Source organism: Mytilus californianus, unplaced genomic scaffold (assembly GCF_021869535.1).
Source record: "Mytilus californianus isolate M0D057914Y unplaced genomic scaffold, xbMytCali1.0.p SCAF_1, whole genome shotgun sequence".
NCBI lineage: Eukaryota > Metazoa > Mollusca > Bivalvia > Mytilida > Mytilidae > Mytilus > Mytilus californianus.
The window spans coordinates 71,115,991-71,139,201 of record NW_026262581.1 but is presented as its reverse complement, the minus strand read 5'-3'; the positions used below and the strand labels follow the sequence as shown (position 1 = coordinate 71,139,201).

Sequence of the window (23,211 nt, the reverse complement as noted above, 5' to 3'; positions counted from 1 at the left end):
CGACGGCACTCGATATGTTGAAGGAAGGTCTATATAAATTTAAAGATAAAGTACGACTCCGAAAAAACAAAATCAGACCATTTTTTATACCAAAAAAAGTAAAATCACAAAAATACTGAACTCCGCGGAAAAGTCAAAAAGGAAAGTCCCTAAATCAAATGGCAAATTTAAAAGCTCAAACACATCAAACGAATGGATAACAACTGTCATATTCCTGACTTGGTACAGGCATTTTCTTAAGTAGAAAATGGTGGATTGAATCTGGTTTTATAGCTAGCCTAAGACGACCCCACCAAGATAACATGTAGCATAGAAGTTAACAACAGTGAGGTAGATAAGGGTACCTTAATATTTTATCTTTTAACTGCTAAAATGTAAACACTTGTGGAATACTTTTTAAAGATGTCAATGAAATTGCAGATATTTGTTTACTACAAGAACATGATTATTTAGCTGTCAGCTGCACATGTTTAATGAATTTAATCAAGATTATACCGGAAAGGGTAAATCACTTGACTTATTAGATCCGATTCAACCTACACAGATGCCAAATGGCTTTGGAGCGTTGCAATTATCTGTTATCTGGACGATACAACTCGATAGTTATATAACACAGCTACCTGATAGGAAAAACGTTTAAAAGGTATTTGAAATCAAAGGAGCAGAACCACTTCTGATTATGTGTGTATATCTGCCTTGTAAAGGATCGACATACAGCATAGAAGAATGTCAAGAGTGGATAGATCTACTAAATGAAATATACTCTACATATCTAGATACACTAAACATACTACTTGGAGGAGATCTAAATGATAGTGCAATACATTTTACTAATAGTAAAAGATCTAAATACCTCAAAGAATTTATGAAGGAAAATAACATTGTGACTAAAGCTCTGGGTCCAACCTTTATACACCCAAAAGGTTACCACTCAACGTGCATTGACTTCATCCTAAACATAGAAAAATTCAGCAGTACTATTATTAAAATCATTAAGCTAGAGGAAATAGCTGGAAACATATCATATCATTATCCCATCGTGGCAAGAATAAAATATAACTACTTCATGCACAACAAAATTAACAAAGGGATATATATGTTCGACATCAAAAACCAACTGGGACAAAGTAGAAACCGATTAGTATAAATAAATACTAGAAAGTAGCATCTCCGATTTGAACAGAGACCTCCAATCAATACAGGATATAAACATGCATATAGATATTTTAATCAGTTACTATCTGAAGCGGCAACAATTGCAGGACAAACTAAACAAATAAGGAACAGGAGACCCAGACTACAAGTTATGACACGAAACATTCGAAAAGCCTCAACTGAAAAGTAAAAAGCATATTATAAATGGTATCAGAGCGGCCGGCCTAACATTCAGTGGTTACAAGAGAAACATCAATTATTTTAAGAAAGGAGTGCAGGATACCGCTAGCTAAATAGGAGTAAGAGAGAAAAAGTGAAATAATTAATGCTAAAAGTAGTAACTCAGATATTTTCTTCAAACTTATTCGACGTCAAAGAGGGATATTAGGAATATATATTGATGAGCTAAATGTAAATGGTCAAAAATACAACTCTGATTGTGGAATCTTGAGCGGTTTCGGTGAGCTTTTTGCAACTTTTGCTGAACAAAATGATAATAGGCAACTTGACCAAGCAGGTCCTGGACAAGTAGACAACGAGCAGTCTGAGATTTAAATATATGCAAACATGACTTTAAGCACACTCCAGTCAAGAACAAGAAGTCAACGATGTCATCAAAAGCCTAAATCGAAACAATCCTCAGATGCCTATGTAGCTGCAGCTGAAAATCTAATACACGGTAGTGAAGTACTTGCCTCGTGCATACAAAAAATAATCAATAGCCCTTTTGAATTTTGTTTTATACCGGACATTGTCAAATTTGGAAGGTTAACGCCAGTCTTCAAAAAAAAAAAAAAAAAAGCAACAAGAATGAAACAAAGAATTATAGAGGCATCACAATAACTCCACCCTTGTCGAAAATAATTGAAACAGTACTTAAACTATGTAAATACAAAAAATGTCTGACTAACAAAACCACTTCAAAGAGGCTTTACCATAAATGCATCTCCATTATATTGCTCAGTAATTATTGAAAAATTTCAAGGAGAGAAACAATTTTTGTAATGCTGGATGCTAAATAAGTCTTTGGTCTAGCAAAACATTCAAGCTTTAAACTGAAATTATTTTATATGGGACTTGCAGTGCAAAAAATATTTACTATTGATGATCTATATAAAAATAATGCAAAACCTTTTGTCAAATGGACTCATTCAAGATTGACATAGGAGTCAGTGAAGGCGGTCCGCTTACCGCCGACCTATACAAAGCATATGTGAATGATCTGCCTAACGAAAGATGTAATACCAGTTATGGAGTCCATATTCGAACAATAAACTGTAGTGCATCCACATGTGCTAATGATTTAATCATTACTAGTAGCTCCCAGTTTGAAGCACCAATATATGTCAGCATAGCAAATGACTACAGAGAAAGCGAAGCATACATGTATTACAACCTACAATAAACAGCTGCGCCATGAGCGCATGATACGCCCGTCGTCTTGTGTGTGAATTTTTATGCAATAAGCATAAATAGTTTCTGACATACGGCGTGACATGCGAAAATCCCCCTTTTTTTTTACAAAAAACTCAATATCTCTAAAATAAAATTTTGAATCAAAACCAAAAAGTATACAGATCTTTAGATTAATATAACTAAGAAGTGTGTAAAATTTTAAGCAATAATCATAAATCGTTTTTGAGATACGGCGCGACATGTGAAAACCCCCCTTTTAAAAAAAAAAAAAATCAATATCTCAAAAATAAAATTTTGAATCATCACCAAAAAGTATACAGATCTTAAGGTTAATATAACTAAGAAGTGTGTAAAGTTTTAAGCAATAATCATAAACTGTTTTTGAGATACGGCGCGACACGTGAAAAACCCCTCCCCCTTTTTTAACAAAATACTCAATATCTCTAAAATAAAATTTTGAATCATCACCAAAAAGTATACAGATCTTAAGACTAATATAACTAAGAAGTGTGTAAAGTTTTAAGCAATAATCATAAATTGTTTTTGAGATACGGCGCGACATGTGAAAAAAAACACACGGCACCTGTTTTAGTTACTATGTCCCGTAACTCAAAAAGTTTTAATCTTATTTTCACCAAAAAGTATACAGATCGTTTGACCATCATAAGAAATAACTATTTTAAGTTTCATGAAATTTGGATAGGTCATTCTCAAGTTACGGTGCGACATGTTTACGCCGGACAGACAGACGGACGGACGCCGGACATTTGTATACCATAATACGTCCCGTCAAAAATTTGACGGGCGTATAAAAAGTGTTGTTCTGCCTATTCAAATCAACACCAATACCCAAAATGATGTGACACTTCTTATGGATGGAAGGGAAATGCCAACAGTTGAAAAAGCATACTCAGATCAACCCACAACACACACCTTATAACAACAGAAGAAAATGTTAAGAACGCTACAAGAGCTATGTATAATTTAATGACAAGTGGCCTTCATGGGGAAAATGGACTAGATCCCTCTACTGCTATACCTTCATTTAGAATTATCATTATGCATATCTTAATTTATTGGCTCGATATAGTAATGATCTGTAGTAAGTAACTAAAATATTGCAATCTTTTTACAAGAAGACTATTATACAAATTCTACCATAACCAACTACAACTGCCGACCCAGCTATATACATATTATCTGGATTGGTACGTATAAATGCTGAAACTGATATCAAAATTATAACATTACTTGGAAATATCTTATGTTCTGATAAGACTTTCGTTGAACGGAAAATAGCTATTCATCAATAGCAAGTCAAGCGAAGTAACAACTTGTTCACAGAAAATTTGTTTTAAATATAAATAAGCTGATCCTGTTACTTTTTTGGATACTGTACCAACTGAAGCAACTTGGAAGAAATGTATGATCAATAAAATAAAATATACTGGCATAGAAAGATCTTAGATGAGAAAGAACAATTCTCTATTCTACAATATCTATCTCCAATATACAAATTTGGACATTGTCATCCATTAGTATGTTTAACCAGTCCTGACTCTTAGCCTAAACACAAATTACCGCTGAGAGTAAAAATATTTTATTTAAATATATTTTACATTACACAGAGCCAAGTATAACTCAAATGGAGTGGAATCAATGCAATATGTCAGCTGTGACAGATAGAAGACGAAACACTATCTCATTTCTAGCTCACATGCGATGTACTCGAAGCAGTCAGATAACCTTTGTTAGGGAGAATTATTTTAATATCTAGTAGAATTTTTTCTTAAGAATATAGAAACAATAATATTGAATGTTAAGACTCATATGTGATCCGGATAACTACAGCATGAACCACAACAATCGTGACCTTGATAAATAAAATTCAAATGCATTTTATGTTTCAGTAAAATTAAAAACTTGAATTTTGCTGTACACTTTTTTCGCCTACCGATATTTTGTTTATTTTGGCAATTTCTGTAGGAACGAAAAAACTTGCAGAGCAAAATCCAGTTAAGATTTTAATTTTCTGAAACATAAAATACATTTGAATTTGATTAATCTAGGTCATGCTATGCCTTAAAACTGGAATGCACAGGTTTGTTTGTCTGTATTCACAGTAATTCTTGAGGTGCAAACGCAGCTAAAGGGACCACAGGAATCTTTAAAATAACCAATTATCATGTTATTGTAACACATAAGGATTAACTCCTTTTCGATTGAAAAAAAATGGCCATGACGTTCAAGAGTTACCAGACTTAAACCATCTGAATAAAGGCAATTTTGCACATATCAAGCATTAACTCTAACACGCCAGGATTGACTTTCTCAAAACTAAACATCTATGAGCATTATCACTATTTTTTTTTAATTTTAGGGCATAAAACAATTCCGTTATTGGCTGGAATTTACTAGATTTCTGTTATCTGATGAAAGATAGCTTACAAAATAATTTGGACCACCATACACACTATTTTTATATATAAGTATAAGCAAAGCTTAACTCGATGATATGTATTAATACATTTTCATTGACTTTAAATATTACTTTTTCCATTTTAAAATTAATTCTTGTAACTTTATTTTAACCGGATTTTGTCTATCACTGGTAACAAAAAATTCTATAATATAATTATTTCCCCTTTTGCCGCTAAACAAAATGTAAAGGCTAGGTCAGTGTTAGAATTGATAAAAGGAAGCTCTTTTTTCCGATTTTTATAATATTCTGGTTTGTCGTTGCAGAGTTACGGGACTTTAACAATTTGAATGAAAGCACTAACTCAAGTATGCCTGGATTGATTTCTTCAAAACTTTACCTTATTGTCAAGTAGAAGGCAGTATTAATGCCAGTAAAACGTTAAAATCATCAGCATATCGAGAAAAGTAATTTTCACTGAATAATTTAGTATTTCAGGCATGTAGACCTATTTGTTGAAAGATGCAAGAATTTTCCCCAGGTGTTATATATATCATTTTGCAAAGTTTTAGCTCTGTTCACGACATTTCAATAAAAAGTAGGATGATAAATACATTCTTATGGTATTTTTTTACGATCAACATCAAATATACAAATAAGATGTTGATAACAAGGTATTGAAGGTATGTTGTATCTGTATTTTTTATAACACTAACTGTAAGGTTACGTTCATTTATATAATACTTATATTTATTTAGATTTTAGCGCTGATTTTAACTATATGCTCTGTTAACCCCACCACATGTTCCTGCGCCTGTCCCTAATTAAAACCTCGTCAGTTGTTGTCTTATGTCATACCTTAATTTGTTTAAATTCTAGGCAAGTCAGAACGAACCTGATATATTGTATACACCTGTTTATTGTTGAAAACATGTTGACTTGTATATATATTGATTATTTGTGTCACTGGGTAGCTGACTCCTTGACTAATACCCTACATCTCTCTTCAATTATATAAAGAGGTCTTCCTTACCAAGAAAGTGTACAATTCGTACTTCGAAAGGTGCTCTCGAATATTCTTGAGTTAATTTTACTCTACGTCAAACACACAAAAATAGGTTTATTTTTATGTAAATGACTTGGAGGTTATTAAAACATAAATTCAAATAACAGCTAGGTATATAACACTATGAATGAGTATGGTATGATAGCAGAGATATATAATAATATGTGAAAACCATTTAGACAAAGAGGCAAAATTAAAATAGAAGTCTCATTAATGTTGACAATTCACATGCACCATGTTATTAAGTTTCAAATTTTGACCAAAATAATAATGAAAGATAAATAAAAACTAGTGTGAGTAAAGTGAAGATGATATATTGTTAGTCAGCTCGTGCATAGATGACTTCCATAGAACCACACTTTTATTTCGGATTAGCGAATGGCGAATACCCTCTATTGTCACATTTGGAGTCATAATATACAGTTCTTGTCAGGCTGTAGAAGTTGTATATAGAATTTTCTTCATTTTGAGTTTTGTCCTTTGCATAATTTGGAAATTGTTCCTCTCAGTTGTCTGATGGGTTCTTAAATTCTTCATTTGGCAGGTGAGGTATATGTTTGTTGGGATCACTTTGCAGCCGATGTATTCTTCGTTGAGAACTCTGGATTGATAAAGGTAAGAGTAGGTGATAAACATACAATAAATATTCAAAATAAGATAATTCAGTAGGATTCGAAGTTGAATAAATCTCAAATGTAATGTAAAACTATCGCAAAGGGGGACCTTGAAGGAAGAAGTATACGGCAATTGAAAAGTAAAATATGGGTTAAGCAAGGTTTCCGCGGTAAATCTCAATATTAAAGTGAAGTCACTAGGTGCTTTTTGGTCACATAGCTCATCAACTGTTTCGGATCTTATACATCCTTTGCTTTCAATTAGTCGGCTTTGAGCGTTCCTGGTGAAGGTAAATACAGAAAAGCGGCTCGGACGAATGAAATTTATAAGGTGTTGTTTTCATTTTTTTTCTGTTCTTTCAATACTTGATAAAAATATCAAAGATACTCGCTTTAAATGCAAAACTGTGTAAACAAAACATTCAATTTCATACAGCTAAACAGTTTAGTTTTTAAAACTTTTTTTATTTGTAAAATCATAAATGACTAAAATAAATGTAATTACTTACAATATTGATAGAATCTGTAGACGATAACGTACGACTGCCTCTCCTTTTTCTCATACATTGATGGTACCCTTGTCTAACCTGTGGATGAACAAGACAGTTACTACCTTACGTAATTTTTCATTAAATCATTTCATTCAAATCAATTACATATATGGAAAACAAACCTTATACTAAATAACACATTTATCAAATAATGATATTTAATAATGATAGACAGTTTTCAATTGACATAATTTGAGCTAGAGTTGTTTTCCTTTGCCGCCATGTTGTAGGGCAATGTACACAAAATCCTTAGTAAGACAACCAAATTCAAATTGTAAGATCGATAACGTTAGACTTTAGAAACATTTGTTTTCATAACTATTTTTATTTGTTTAAACACATGTTAAATTTCACTATTATATAGTAAGAATCTTTTATTAGACTTGCTGGTACCACAAGGTTAAATTTGGTTTGTCAAATACGAAAAAATCTGTATGCCCTACAGCATGCCCACCAAAGGGAAATAACTCCAACTCAAAAGATGTCAATGGAAAACTATCTAGAACTCGATCATGGTATCCGTTGATTGTCTGAGTGATAAAACAATAAATGACAAGCTCTTCAATTAAAGAAAGACAAAATTGCACAATTACTTTTATACTGTTTTTTTTTATATTACTGTAGTATAGAAGACTATTGTACATTAGAATTGTTATAGAAAGCAGATCTTTGGTAGACTCTGCAACATCAATCACAACGATTCATAGCAAGACGTAGTGTAATGTACAATATACAGACACAGGTTTATTGTTGATATACATTTGTAGTATGTTTACGTGTAGGTGTCCCTTGGATTTTTTTTTGTGACGTATATCATACATATGCTTTTATTCATTTGTGAAAAACAAAATAACATATCCACTGCAGAGTAAAATGTAAGCTACATTTCCTGCTTGAATCATAGCCAGCACCACGGACAAATTAAATATGTTTTATCTAGATATCGAATGGATGAGATAGCACTGCCAAAAACAACTCATAGTCGTCTCTTCAATTAGCCAATATTTCTTCAGCAAAAACTTTACTATCAACAGTGATTGTCGTTTGTTGCTGTATGTCTTATTTGTTTTTCGTTTATTGTTTTGTACATAAATCAGGCCTTTAGTTTTCTCGTTTGAATTGTTTTACATTTGTCATTTCGGGGCTTTTTAAAGCTTACTATGCATAATGGGTTTAGCTCATGGTTAAATACCGTACTTTGACCTATAGTAGTTAACTTGGGCCGGGTCATCTGATACATTTTTTACCCCATGTCAGATTTGCTCTAAAAGCTCTCAGTGCTTTAGTTTCAGAGATATAAGCCAAAAACTGCATTTTACCCCCATGTTCTATTTTTAGCCATGGCGGCCATCTTGGTTGATGGGCGGGGTCGTGGGATACATTTTTAAAATTAAATACCCTAAGGATGATTTAGGTCAAGTTTGGTTTTATTTGGCCAAGTAGTTTCAGAGGAGAAGATTTTTGTAAAAGTTAACAGACGACGGACGCCAAGTGATGGCCAGGTGAGCTAAAAAAAGGTTTGTTGTGTTATGAATATGCAATTACAAATCAAATCGTTGATGTACATTCCCACCATTATTCATATATGATCGTTATTTTTTTTTGTTTAACGTCCTGTGGCAAATGTTCCATTGCTATTCATTACAAATTCATCTGACAACAAATTTAATCACTTTCATTGATGTTTCATTAACAATTCGACAACTTAAGTTTTTGATCTATACGTTCATGTACAGTGTAGATGACTAAAAATCATCATGCTTGTAAAATATACTATGGTCATGGTATTTCTTAAATACCAAATGGGTAGTATGGTATTATCTTTTTCCATTTCTTATAAGAAAGAGTAGTTCATATACCACGTCAGTAATGATTCTATGAAGATGTTCTATTACCACAGTAATTTACCTTTGTCGGACTATTGGGGTGTCAGACTAATGGAGTGTCGGACCAATGGGGCGTTTGACTAATGGGATGTTGGACCAATGGGGTGAATGACTAGTGTGGTGTCGGAATATAGGGGCGACCCCGAATTGAACAATATAACTAGAGGCTCTCAAGAGCCTGTGTCGCTCACCTGTATCCACTGTGGTTTTGGAAATCATCCCATTGACCAATCAGGTCATCCCATTGTAGTCTTACAATAGTTACTGAAGACCCCTTATCATTATTTGAATTAGTTTTCAAGGTGTGATCATTTGAAATTGCTTTTTTTACAATTTCCCCTTAGACTTCTATAGTAAACCCATATGTTCTATTTTTAGCCATGGCGGCCATGTTGGTTGGATGGCAGGGTCATTGGATACATTTTTCAATTAAGATACCCTATTGAAAATTGTGGCTAAGTTTAATTCTATTTGGCGTAGTAGATTATGTGGAGAAGATTTTTGTAAGAGATTGCAAAATTTTAAGAAAAATTGTTAAAAATTGACTATAAAGGGCAATAACTCCTTAAGGGGTCAATTGACAATGTTGGTCATATAGACTTATTTGTAGATCGTACTTTGCTGAACATTATTGCAGTTTACAGTTTATCTCTATCTATAATTATATTTAAGATAATAACCAAAAACTGCAAAATTTTCTTAAAATTACCAATTCAAAGGCAGCAAACCAAAAAAGGATTGTCTGATTTGTCTAATTATTTCAAAACAGATAAATCTTAACCGGATGAACATTTTTACCCATTGTCAGATTTGCTCTAAATGCTTTAGTTTCAGAAATATAAGCCAAAAAAAAATTGTTAAAAATTGAATATAAAGGGCAATACCTCCTTAAGGGGTCAATTGACAATTTTGGTCATGTTTGACTTATTTGTAGATCTTTCTTTGCTGAACATTATATCTGTTTACAGTTTATCTCTATCTATAATAATATTAAAGATAATAACCAAAAACTGCAAAATTTCCTTAAAACTACTAATTCAGGGGCAGCAACCAAACAACGGGTTGTCTGATTCGTCAGGTCAGATAGATCTAAACCTGATGAACATTTTTACCCCATGTCAGATTTACGCTAAATGCTTTAGCTTCAGAGATATAAACCAAAAACTGCATTTTATGCCCTACATTCTATTTTTAGCCATGGCGGCCATCAGGATGGTAGGCGAAGTCGTTGTACACATTTTTTTAACTAGAAACCTCAATAATGATTGTGGCCAAGTTGTTGTTAAATTTGCCCCAGTAGTTTCAGAGGAGAAGATTTTTGTAAAATTTATCGGACAACAACGGTCAACGACAACGGACGCCACATGATGAAAAAGCTCACTTGGCCCATAGGGCTTGGTGAGCTAAATAATAAAATGAAATAAATAGGATACATAAGGCCATTTATATCATATAAAAACCTACAACATTGTAAGGGCCATGAGCAAACGAGCACTTCTCTTTCAAGTCCCACCACTTCTCCCTATCAGTTTCAAAAAGAGAAGTCACTTCTCCCTATGATTCTGAAGTAGTGTGAGCCCTGCTTAAACTCTAATTATTTTTTCAAAAACCCTAAACTTACAAAAAATTATCAAAATTTGAGCTCCGTGCCATCTCTATGCATTTATCAATTGGTCACACGCTTGGAATCATGCCAAATGTTATTTAAAGGTGTGATGCTGTGGATGTAAGTAAAGATTGAATAAATATAAAAAAATGGCCCAGGAGTGAAAACCCATCAAAGATACTAGTCTTATAATTCAATACGCTAGACGTAAAATACTTCAGGATAAATTGACCCGCACTCTTTCTTTAACAAACTGTTACTGCAGTATAGGCCAAATTCTAAGTTCAAAGGGGCATAACTCCTAGAAAAATTATTGAATCATCATTTCCTGTCAATATGCACATCTTCATAGTATGTCCTGACTATCTACAAAGTTTCATGCAATTCTGTTGTGTGGTTTCAGAGGAGCTGTGATGACAAGAACAGGACTGACAGGAAATATACAAACATCCATATTTTCATGCTGTGCAACGTTTCTAATAGTTTGTTGTTTCTCATTTTTTTAACTACTAAATTCATTCACCTGAACATGTGATGGGAAATATAAAACTGTTTCAATGGCATTGGCTATGTCCTGAGGATCCAGACTTTGTCTTGTATTGTTACATTCGTCAGCTGCAGCTTCTCCAACTGTAGTATAGGCAAAATTAGTCTTCACTTAGCCTGGACTGATACTCTGTAACAACGAATAAAATATGTTATAAGGGACCTCTTGGTTGCCAACAAAACGTGTTGATATGACAAACAAAGGAGCAGACAATAACAGCATGGGGGAGTGTATATGTTACTGAAAAATATAAACAAGTCTAAATTGAAAACAATGTTCAAACCTATGATTGCGTTGGATAAAAACTGCAATTTTTATACGTGTGCATGCAAAACAAATTTCTTGGTAGAGGGGTCTAAAATTCGGAATAGGACTGTTTTTAGTACTGTGAATTTCTCATCTAAGATACTCGATATGAACTCATGTATGAGTATATTGTGTTTATTTTTAAATAATGATTAAGTGTGAATAAATCACTATAATAATTAAATTATAATGAATTCCTGAGGATATGTGGGGTGTATGTTAATGAGACAGCTATATAAAAATATAGTAAAACCATATTTATAAGACCAAAGTTGTGTAAATATTGCTTTGTTTACTGTTATTTTGATATGGCTGTTTATTTCTCTTAGTTCCCTTCTAATGCCTTCAGTTAATGCAGTCAATGCATGTTTAGTAGCTTAATATAGTGCTTTGCCACAACGATGCCCGGATAAACTTTAAATATATGAATGATAAAGTTCACACAATTTTGTGAATGACATTCAACAGCATCTACTTAAAGCACCAATGCATCCTGAAAGTTTCACTTAAACAATTTAGGTTCCATATTTTCATTGGCTTATTTTTCTCTTTAAGCATCTTCAGCTTGTATAACTTGTATTCTCCTGCTGTTATGTACCGATGTGAGATAAACACATGAATATTTGCCACTGAACATTAAAAACTCAATAAAAATCTTGTGGTTTTCAATAATTAAATGCCCAGAGAATAAATGTTCATCATATCATCTAGTTATCTAGTTATCCCGTATTATTACTGTTTAAATGATATGATAAAGATCCGTTAAATTATCTGTTCATTTATGAAATTATACCTATATTAATCTATTTGATTTAAAACTACACCTGCCATAAAGGTTTAACCTGTTGATATTAAGGATATGACCATCATCAACTCTGTTGGCCCTCGTCATTTTCACAGACTCTCTTGTACACAGACATACAGCCATCACATTAACCTAGAAAGACATAACTATAAATAACAATCTTTACTATACTACCAGCAATAAATTAAAAGGAAAACAAACAAAAGCTTAACAAACAATAACAAGAAAACAACGACAAGTAAAATTAAAAAATATCTGTTGTTTAGATCTAATTAAACGAAAATGAAAGTAGTGCCTTGAACCGTTAGACTGCTAAAATAATTCTTTTTTTTTGCCATGGTGATAAGCATTGGCTGAAGATTAATTGCTTGCCTATACCATACGATTTCAATAAATAAAAGGTCATAGAGTGATGATAAATGTAAAATTGTTACAAACAAGAGTAGAATCACAAAGCCAGGATTTGGTCCATGACTTTCCAATAAGTTACTGGGATGACAAGGGTTTCAAGTAGCATTAACGAATCAATTTATAGTATTAACTGGGTTCATAAGTTAGCAGGTGTTACGAAATTCATGTGAGTCTAATTTAGTCGTCACTGTTAAAGAGGGATCTATGAGATTGATTGGACATAACAATGTTGAGATGGATCCAGTACGTTACACAAGAAATTCTAAAACAAATAGTGTACTTCACATTTGAAAGAGTTTAGAATTCCAAGCATCATGACTCATGTGCATATAGAGTTACTCAGGTTTTCTAAGATCATTTTGAAGATATTCAGAGTTATCTAGCAATGTGGCATTAAGCGCCATCATAATTCATTTTGTGACGGTTTAGGGAGCTGCCATTGATTTTTATGGGGGGGATGCTAGGATGAAAAATATTGTCCTGCCTTTTTTTTTAGTAGTAATCTCTGTCCTGCCTTTTTATTTTTCACTCTATTCGGTCCTGCCTTTTTTTTTTTTAGTTTATTCTGACTTTTTTTTACATAAATTGTCATCCTGCCTTTTTTTTGCAAAGTGTCGCATCCTGCTTTTTTTTTTTACTCAAAACTGCTGTCCTGCCTATTTTTTTTCAAATTCAATCCTAGCCCCCCCCCCCCCCCCATAAAAATCAAATGGTAGCTCCCTTATAGAAGCTATCAAAAACCAATGTTTATCGTGAAGGTAGAGAAGTTGTTATTTCTAGTAAAGATAATGTCACATGTCCTGTTAGCATACATGTAACTCAGATATTTGTCAAAAGCAGATATCGAATCAAATAGTACAGATTTTATCTTTCCTCATTTATGTTTTTTGTAAATCAGCAGGTTTAGATAAATATTTTGGTATTTGCAGCCTCAGATCAGACGGTGCTACTGCTGCAGCAGGTGAACATGCAAAGGATCGGTTATTCAAGAAACACAGTCGATGGAAACAGACCTTGCTAAAAACAGTAACATAAAAGAAAATACTTAGGTTTATAAAAACAAGAGTGCACACGCTAAAATGTCTCGCCATCTTTACTAACCATTGATATTATGTTGATAGTCCTAAATATAAAGCTTTACTACAACTATCACATAAACTTAACATGATCCAAGAAAATGAGGTCAAGGTCAAACAAACCAAAAAAGAAATACATGTACACCTTACAATTATTCAATACATTAAATATAGTTGACCTATTGCTTATAGTTTCTAAGAAACAGACTTAACCAAGAAAACTAAACATTAACGAGGAAAACTAAACATTAACAAAGAAAACTAAACATTGACCACTGAACCATGAAAATGAGGTCAAGGTCAGATGAACCATGCCAGGCAGACATGTACAGCTTACAATCCTTCCATACAACAAATATAGTTGACCTATTGCTTATAGTTTAAGAAAAACAGACCAAAACACAAAAACTTAATACTGAGCAATGAACTGTGAAAATGAGGTCAGGGTCAAATAAAACCTGCGAGACCAAGATGTACATCATAAAATATTTCCATACACGAAATATAGTTGACTTATTGCCTATAGTATTAGAAAAAAAGACCAAAACTCAAAAACTTAACTTTGACCACTGAACCATGAAAATGAGGTCAAGGTCAGATGACACCTGCCAGTTGGACATGTACACCTAACACTCATTCCATACAACAAATATAGTGGATCTATTGCAAACAGTATAAGAAAAACGGGCCAAAACACAAAAGCATGTACACCTTACAATCCTTCCATACACCAAATATACTAGACCTATTGCTTATAGTATCTGAGATATGGACTTGACCACCAAAACTTAACCTTGTTTACTGATCCATGAAATGAGGTCGAGGTCAAGTGAAAACTGTCTGACGGGCATGAGGACCTTGCAAGGTACGTACATATCATATATAGTTATCCTATTACTCATAATAAGAGAAAAATTAACATTTCAAAAAATCTTAACTTTTTTTCCAAGTAGTCACTGAACCATGAAAATGAGGTCAAGGACAATGGACATGTGACAGACGGAAACTTCGTAACATAAGGCATCTACTAGTATATACAAAGTATGAAGCATCCAGGTCTTCTACCTTCTAAAATATAAAGCTTTTAAGAAGTTAGTTAACGCCGCCGCCGGATCACTATCCCTATGTCGAGCTTTCTGCGACAAAAGTCGCAGGCTGGACAAAAACCACTGTTTTTGTGAAAACTTGCTACACATATACTGGTGAGCTGTTAACTTGATAAATGTTATATGTTCGGTTTATTTTGGCTTATTATTACATAAATGTATTTATTAAAGTTAGATGAACACATGTTTATGTTTATAGTTTTACAAACAACGTTTGGCATGTTTGTGTGTCAGTCGATTTGAAAAGCTCACTAGAGCTTGTGTTTATGTAAGACGAGTATAGAGTAATGGTATACTGACATAAGAGGTCTAATTTAGTTTATTGAATATCGACTTTAAACATGTTAAATAAAACTTTGAATTTGAAACAATAATAAGTAATCTGATTGGTGACTGCTTATATTAAACAGATTTAATTATTTATTAATTAATTTTAAATTAAATACCATTGGATGGTATTATGCCGCAATGCGATGTTTAAGGAATTGTTATGTCAGTCTTCACAATAAACTTTTGAAGCCACAGGCCAGAGGTTCAATTTTACTTTAATTCCAGTAGATGCAGGCCATTTCGGCCACACTGTTGTATCTGCCTCAGCCGTTTTGGCCAGTCTTTTTTCGGCCATGGTTTGTAAAGTCTTTTCAGCCATGGTTTTTTATTGTTATAAAGAGAGGAAAATATAATTGTTTTTAGAATCAGAAGTAACTAGATATCGTTGAGATGGGAGCCATCTCTGTGGGCCCCGCTGTGAATAATGTGTGTTAAAAAATTTGTATCTTTACCATAGGACATGGGGTTGTCAACTTAAACCAGTTTTTGACCTTGACCTTTGACCTAGGAAGTTGTATATAAATTATGACACACCCTTTGGTGTTGGTTTATATACATGTCAAGTATAAGATTTGAAATCATAACGGTTCTAAAGATATAGAGCGAACACGACCTTTACCATAGGACGTGGGGTTGTCAACTGAAACCAAAATTTTCGATCTTGACCTTTGACCTAGGAAGTTGTACATAGATTATGACACACCCTTTGGTGTTGGTTTATATACATGTCAAGTATAAACTTTGAAATCATAACGGTTCTCAAGATATAGAGCGGACACGATCTTTACCATAGGACATGGGGTTGTCAACTGAAACCAAAGTTTTTGACCTTGAACTTTGATCTAAGAAGTTGTACATAAATTATGACACACCCTCTGGTGTTGGTTTATATACATGTCAAGTATAAACTTTGAAATCATAACGGTTCTAAAGATATAGAGCAGACACGATTTATACCATAGGACATGGGGTTGTCAACTGAAACCAAAATTTTTGACCTTGACCTTTGACCTAGGAAGTTGTACATAGATTATGACACACCCTTTGGTGTTGGTTTATATATATGTCAGGTATAAACTTTTAAATCATAGCGGTTCTCAAGATATAGAGCAGACACGATCTTTACCATAGGACATGGGGTTGTCAACTTAAACCAAAGTTTTTGACCTTGAACTTTGATCTAGGAAGTTGTACATAAATTATGACACACCCTATGGTGTTGGTTTATATACATGTCAAGTATAAACTTTGAAATCATAACGGTTCTCAAGATATAGAGCGAACAGGATCTTTACCATAGGACATGGGGTTGTCGACTGATTTCAAAGTTTTTGACCTTGACCTTTGACCTAGGAAGTTGTACATAGATTATGACACACCCTCTGGTGTTGGTTAATATACATGTCAAGTATAAACTTTGAAATCATAACGGTTCTCAAGATATAGAGCGGACACGATCTTTACCATAGGACATGGGGTTCTCAACTGAAACCAAAGTTTTTGACCTTGACCTTTGACCAAGGAATTTGTACATACATTATGACACACCCTCTGGTGTTGGTTAATATACATTTCAAGTATAAACTTTGAAATCATAGCGGTTCTCTAGATATAGAGTGGACACAATTTGTTAGGGACGGACGGACAGACGGACAGACTGATCACTATAGGGCGTCCACCATTCGGTGGGGCCCTAATAAAAAAAACAATTTAATCATTAATTTATATGCATTAATAAAAATGTGTTTTAATTAAAGAATGTTATAAAAATATTCGTAAAATGTTGATTTTTAATAAAAATAATATTTCTATAACAAGAGATGACTGTTTATGAAAAGTGATATATTATAATATAACAAGAAATGGTAATCCAACAAAATTCATAATTTTTTCACAACCAGTATCTTGAAAAAAGCTCGGTGACTATCATTTTTATCTTATTTTTGAACATATAACAATATCTACTACATTTTGGCAAAGTATGAAAAAAAATCTATCATTTTTCGTTAAAATCCCATACCACCTTAATGCATAAGAACATTTTAATAAAATGCTTCGCTGAGCGCAGCCAGATACGACCGCAGAGGTCTAACCCTGGACAGTTGGGGCAAGTTTGGACACAATACTCAAGCTTGATACTGTCTGAATTTGGATTGTAATCAAATATTTGACATATAGGTTTAGGACACAAAATAAATGTGGTCAAAGATCTTAAAAATTTTAAATAGGACATTTAATTTACCTAGAATGGTCTGATATCCAAAATCTAGCAACATGGTTAGATTCAGCATATAAAAAAACACCAAAAATTTAATTTTAGACCCTTCAAACCTTAATATGGACTTATTTGACAACAGGGCCCAAAATAAAAAATCTAAATGCACAATAAGATTCAGCATACCATACAGTCGCAATATTTCAGTTTTTGATGAAATTAAACAAAGTTTTGGACCCTTTTGACCTTAATGTAGACCAATTTAAAAATGGGACCCAAATATCCAAAAAAGTAATACAAGGTTAGAACCCCCAAAAATTAAAGACTTTAAATTAATCCCATTGACAATGATTGAAATTGGTTAAAAGATTTGTTATTTATTTTCAATTGAAGATTTCTTGCGATTGCACAATACTGTGCAATTTTAAGATTTCTTGCTATTGTGTAAAACTGTGCTATTGCACAATATTGGCCAACTGAAGATTTCTTGCTATTGCGCAATACTGTGCAATTGAAGATTTCTTGCTATTGCGCAATACTGTGCTATTGTGCAATTGAAGATTTCTTGCTATTGCCCAATACTTTGTTGTTGCGCAATAGTATGCTATTGCGCAATACTGTGAAATTGGAGATTTCTTGCTATTGCACAATACTGTGCAATTGAAGGTTTCTTGCTATTGTGCAATACTGTGCAATTGAAGATTTCTTGCTATTGCCCAATATAGTACAATTAAAGATTTCTTGCTATTGCGCAATACTGTGCTATTGCTCAATACTATGCTATTGTGCAATACTGTGCTATTGTGCATTACTGGTGCAATTGAAGATTTCTTACTATTGCGCAATACTGTGCAATTGAAGATTTCTTGCTATTACGCAATACTGTGCAATTGAAGATTTCTTGCTATAGCCCAATACTGTGCATTTGAAGATTTCTTGCTATTGCACAATACTGTGCAATCATTTGAAATTTCAAATATTTTGAAGAAAAAAATATGAACCCCCAAAAAAATTGAAAAAAAAATCCCCCCGAACTTTTTGAACACCCTTCCCCCTTAGAGTTTTTACCCTCAAATTAATTCCAGCCTTCCCTTTGTGGTATGGAACCTTGTAGTACAATTTTAGAGAGATCCATACACTTAAACACAAGTTACTGTCTGGACACTAGAAAAATGCTTGTTTTTGGCCCCTTTTTTTCCCCTTATTCCTGAACCGTTGGGGCAATTACCCCCAAACTCAATCCCAGCCTTCCCTTTGTGATATGGAACCTTGTGGTTACAATTTCTGAGAGATCTTTACACTAACACACAAGTTATTGCCCCGAAACTTTTTTTTGGCCCCTAATTCCTAAACAGTTGGTACCATATCACCCCCAAAATCAATCCCAACCTTCCTTTTGTGGTATTGAACCTTCTGGTAAAATTTCTCAGAGATCAATTCACTTAACCTAAAGTTATTGTCCGGAAACCAAATGTGTCTTCGGACGACGCCGACGCAGACGATCACGACACCATGGCATTATACGACTCAAAATTTGTTTCGTGTTGAATAAAAAGTATGGACGAACTGGTAGTGTGACCGAAACATCTCGAAAGCATTTCAGTTAGATTCTATTGGCCTGTAGACCTGATTTTTACAGGCCTGACATCAATTTTACAAGCCTGGGCTGGTGGGCCTGTGGTTCAGTCGAAGACTGTTATTGTCGAGCCTGCGACTTTTGTCGCAGAAAGCTCGACATAGGGATAGTGATCCGGCGGGGACAGCGGCGTTAGCTAACTTCTTAAAAGCTTTATACTTTAAAAGGTGGAAGACCTGGATGCTTCATACTTTGTATATAGATGCCTTATGTTAATAAGTTTCCGTCTGTCATATCTATGTCCATTGTCCTTGACCTCATTTTCATGGTTCAGTGACTACTTGGAAAAAAAGTTAAGATTTTTTGTAATGTCAATCTCTCTCTTATTATGAGTATTAAGATAACTATATTTAGTATGTGCATACTTTGCAAGGTCCTTGTGCCTGTCAGCATGGTCAGACAGTTTCATCTGACCTCAACCTCATTTCATGGATCATCATCAGTTAACAAGGTTAAGTTTTCGTGGTCGTCTGTATCTCAGATACTATAAGCAATAGGTATACTATATTTGGTGTATGGAATGATTGTTAGGTGTACATGTCCAACTGGCAGGTGTCATCTGACCTTGACCTCATTTTCATGGTTCAGTGGTTAAAGTTAAGTTTTTGTGTTTTGGTATTTTTTTCTAATACTATATGCAATAGATCAACTATATTTGGTGTATGGAAATATTTTACGATGTACATGTCAGTCTGGCAGGTTTGATTTGACCTTGACCTCATTTTCACGGTTCATCATGTTCATTGTTCAGTGTTAAGTTTTTATGTTTTGGTCTGTTTTTCTTAACTTATAGGCAACAGGTCAACTATATTTGGTGTATGGAACAATTGTAAGGTGTATATGTCTGTCTGGCAGGTATCATTTGACCTTGAGCTCATTTTCATGGTTCATTGGTCAATGTTAAGTTTTCATAGTTTAGTTTGTTTCTTAGATACTATAAGCAATATATGTCAACTATATTTAATGCATAGATTGATTGTAAGGTGTACATGTCTGTCTGGCATGGTTCTCCTGACCTTGACCTCATTTTCATGGTTCATTGGTCAGTGTTAAGTTTTCCAGGTTAAGTACTTTTTTTAATAAGCTATATATAAGCAATAGATCAACTATAATGGTGTATGGAATGATTGTAAGGTGTACATGTATTTCCGGTTTCGTTTATCTGACCGTGACCTCAATTTCTTGGATCATGTTAAGTTAATGTGATACTTGTAGTAAAGCTTTATATTTAGGACTATCAACATAAAATCAATGGTCAGTAAAGCAGGCGAGACATTTCCGCGTGTGCACTCTTATATTAATAGCAGGAGTGTTGATTTAAAAAAATTCAAGCAAGAAAATTATAGTTTTTGTTTAAAAGGTAATTCGAAGTGCAGCAAGGATCGGTTTGTATAATTTCCAACTCACCAACCCACCCTTTATGTACAGAATATTTTACATATTTGAAAACTGTACAGTTTCTTGAGAAAACAAATTTGATTTATTTACATGTTCTTACTTACATGATTAAAAGCACACTGACCGCTGCAGATCCAACTTTCGAACATAGACGATAATTTTGCTTTTGGAAGAATTTGGAAGAACATTTAATGGTTTTTGTTTGTATGGTGTATATGCCGAAGCACTTTCAATGATAATCAAGACCCCAATTAATGACAACACATGTCATTTCTAATCTGCAGTAACAGTTGCAATTCTTTTTGGTAATCGTTGAACTCTTGCACAAAAGTTGTATTTTGTGAGAAAGTATAAGCAAGAAATCATTTCTACTATATCTGAATACTTCAAAAGATTTTAAAGCAAAAAATTATCGACACGTTAAAATTAAAAGGACAACTTGTTTTCCCCTAATCATGTAATTTGTCGAAAGATATCTTGTTTTGTTCAAGGGTGGATCCAGGATTTTGGAAAGGGGGGGTGTAGTATGTAAAATTTGCTGAGCGGAGCGAGGCGAAAATTTTTTGGACCTTTTTTGGGCTACAAAAAATAAAATAAGTGTAAAATGCATGTTTTTCAGTGACAGTTTCTAAAGTGGGGTATGTATATTTTATAGTTAAAGTGTAAGCTTGGGTTGGACATTTTTGATGCCGCATTCTCCCCATTAGTTGTCTATTATAAAATGATTGAATGTATCTAAAGCTATGTACTAATATATTTGATGTGGGATTTGTCAGTAAAAAATTGACATGGAAAATTCTCGTTTGTTGTATGGTTATTTAGCATAACCTCACAGATTACTTGTTGTAAACATGATATACGGTTATTCAATTTTATCTAAATGTTTGGTTGAAATGTTTCCCTCAACAAGGGAAGTGAGGGGTTCCAAATCAACCAAAGGCTACAAATGAGTCTGAAAATCAAATGACAATGAAGTTGTGAATGACGGTCAACAAATGGAGACATAAAGGCCACACCCAGCAGGCAGGTTGCAGTTGGGCCTTGAAAAAAGTATTCAGTATATCAGTTCGGCGAAACAGACATTCCGGTCAGATATGGAATTTACATGCACCCCCGCCCCCCCCCCCCCCCCCCCAAAAAAAAAAAAATTACGCCCGTTTTTTATTCACCATGTTCATTTAATGCTGAATAATTCTGTTGGATTTTTTTTTCTTATAGCAAAAAAGGGGACACGATAATTGTTTCCATTACAGATACGACCAGAATTTTTGTTTAAGGCAAAAATCAGGGTCAGAATTTTTTCTCTAAAATATCTCAGACTGCCCTAGCTATCAAATCAAATGGTCCCTACCTTAGACTTTAAATATACATGTATCTAGAGCTTACTGACTGGGGATCATTATTCAGCAATGTTATTAATTGGCTGGGCAAGTGGGGTTAAACATATTTTCCTAGGTAAATAATATTGCCATGGAACTTTTTTTTTTATGAGAGTGTAATAGAGTATTACTTTCTGTTGAGTGGAAATATGAAATAGAAGTCAATACGTTCTTGCTCAATCCTTTGTCGCTTTGAAGGCGTCATGCTTGTCATACTCCGCCTAAGCAATGTGTTACTGTAATTTGAATTTCAAAATGACTGAGTGACGTTTCAAACGTACTGATCAACTCCACCGTAGCGAAACACATAACTGACATAATCAATAATATATTACAGTAAATACGAGCGGAAAATATCTTTATAAGTAAAGAATTGTCGCATAAAAATTAAATACACGACCGGGGAATGGCAAAGTTCACGAAGTCTAGTCTGATTCGTCATTTTTAATACAAAAAAAAAAGAAAAAAAAAGTTCAAGCAAAGGGATAGCACGCCCTCTACGCCCCCCTCTGGATCCGCCACTGTTGTTTGCTTTAAGTATTCCTTCAACGGGCATGTTCTGTGGCCCAATTTGTATTATAGTATCGTTTGTATTTGATTATCATTTTCGTTTATGTCCGTAGTTGTTTTGTTCATTTTAAAATTAATAATGTACAAAATGAAATCATAAGTGTTTTTGTGGGGAAATTTCTTGAAATTACGTTTCTGATGTCCAGCTATGAACTGGAGAACGAGTATAACAATATAAAATATATACATGTAATATGTAAAAGAAGTGATTCTCATATATGCCAAAGCTCTGAATGATAATCAAGACACAATTTAATGACAAATGTCATTTCTAATCTGCAGTAATGGTCGTAGTTCTTTTCGGTAATCGTCGTGCACTTGCACAAATGTTGTATTTTGAGAGAAAGTAATGACAAGGAATCATTTCTATTACATCTGAATACTTCAAAAGATTTTTAAATAAAAAAAACCCCGAAACGTTACATTACGCCTTATCATGTAATTTGTCGGTAGCTATCTTTTTTTGTTTTGCTTTATTAAATAGTTCCTTCAACGGGATTGATCTGTAGCCAAATTTGTATTAAGATTTTGTATTTAATTATCATTTTCGTTTATGGCCGTAGTTGCTTTGTTCCTTTTTAAATTTAAATAGGTACAAAATGAAATCATAGATGTTTCTATGAGGAAATGTCTTGAAAAGTACGTTTCTGATGTCCAGCTATGAACTGGAGAACCGAGTATAACAGTATGATAGACGTTTTGTAAAAGGAGTGATTCTT

The 23,211-nt window shown here is 33.6% G+C and overlaps 1 long non-coding RNA gene across 5 annotated transcripts; it reads right to left on the bottom strand.

Moving 5' to 3' along the window:
* Window positions 1–6,093: 6,093 nt before the first annotated feature.
* On the bottom strand, window positions 6,094–22,799 carry LOC127723482 (uncharacterized). 5 transcript variants are annotated; one of them, XR_007992100.1, is made up of 5 exons: window positions 22,680–22,799; window positions 12,391–12,503; window positions 11,237–11,389; window positions 7,180–7,257; window positions 6,094–6,657 (listed from the first exon to the last, which is right to left on the bottom strand). It is a non-coding gene; the product is annotated as an uncharacterized LOC127723482 (long non-coding RNA). The 5 variants fall into 5 exon arrangements; XR_007992101.1 differs by having other exon boundaries at window positions 22,624–22,684; XR_007992099.1 differs by lacking the exon at window positions 22,680–22,799 and having other exon boundaries at window positions 12,360–13,963.
* Between the last annotated feature and the right edge of the window lie 412 nt (window positions 22,800–23,211).